This window comes from Sinocyclocheilus anshuiensis, unplaced genomic scaffold (assembly GCF_001515605.1).
Source record: "Sinocyclocheilus anshuiensis isolate Anshui unplaced genomic scaffold, SAMN03320099.WGS_v1.1 scaffold745, whole genome shotgun sequence".
Taxonomy (NCBI): domain Eukaryota; kingdom Metazoa; phylum Chordata; class Actinopteri; order Cypriniformes; family Cyprinidae; genus Sinocyclocheilus; species Sinocyclocheilus anshuiensis.
Window position 1 is genome coordinate 567,230 of NW_015540128.1, and position 859 is coordinate 568,088.

Sequence of the window (859 nt, forward strand, 5' to 3'; positions counted from 1 at the left end):
TTATATCTTGCAATTCTGACTTTATATCTCGCAATTCTGACTTTACTTCTCACACTTCTGACTTCACAATTCTGAAATTTTTTTATCACAATTCTCACTTTGTTTCACAATTCTGACTTTATATCTTGCAACTCTGACTTTACGTCTCGCAATTCTTACTTCATATCTCGCAATTCTGACTTTACTTCTCACAATTCTGACATTTTTTTATCACAATTCTCACTTTGTTTCATAATTCTGACTTTACATCTTGTAATTTTGACTTTAAATCTCACAATTCTGACATTTTATGTCACTTACGTCTCACAATTCTGACTTTATATCTTGCAGTTCTGACTTTGCGTCTCACAATTCTGACTATATATATCTCGCCATTCTGACTTCATATCTCGCAATTCTGACTTTATGTCTCGCAATTCTGACTTTACGTCTCACAATTCTGACTTTATATCTTGCAATTCTGACTTTATATCTTGCAGTTCTGACTTTACGTCTCGCAATTCTGACTTTATGTATCACAATTCTGACTTTATATCTTGCTATTCTGACTTCATGTCTCGGAATTCTCTCTTTACATCCCACAATTCTGACTTCACAATTCTGACTTCACATCTCACAATTCTGACTTTATATCTTGCAATTCTGACTTTACATCTCATAATTCTGACTTTACATCTCGTAATGCTGACTTTATATCTTGCAATCTTTACGTCTCGCAATTCTGACGTTACGTCTCGCAATTCTGACGTTACGTCTCGCAATTCTGACTTTACGTCTCACAATTCTGACTTTAAGTCTCACAATTCTGACTTTATATCTTGCAATTCTGACTTTATATCTCGCAATTCTGACTTTATAT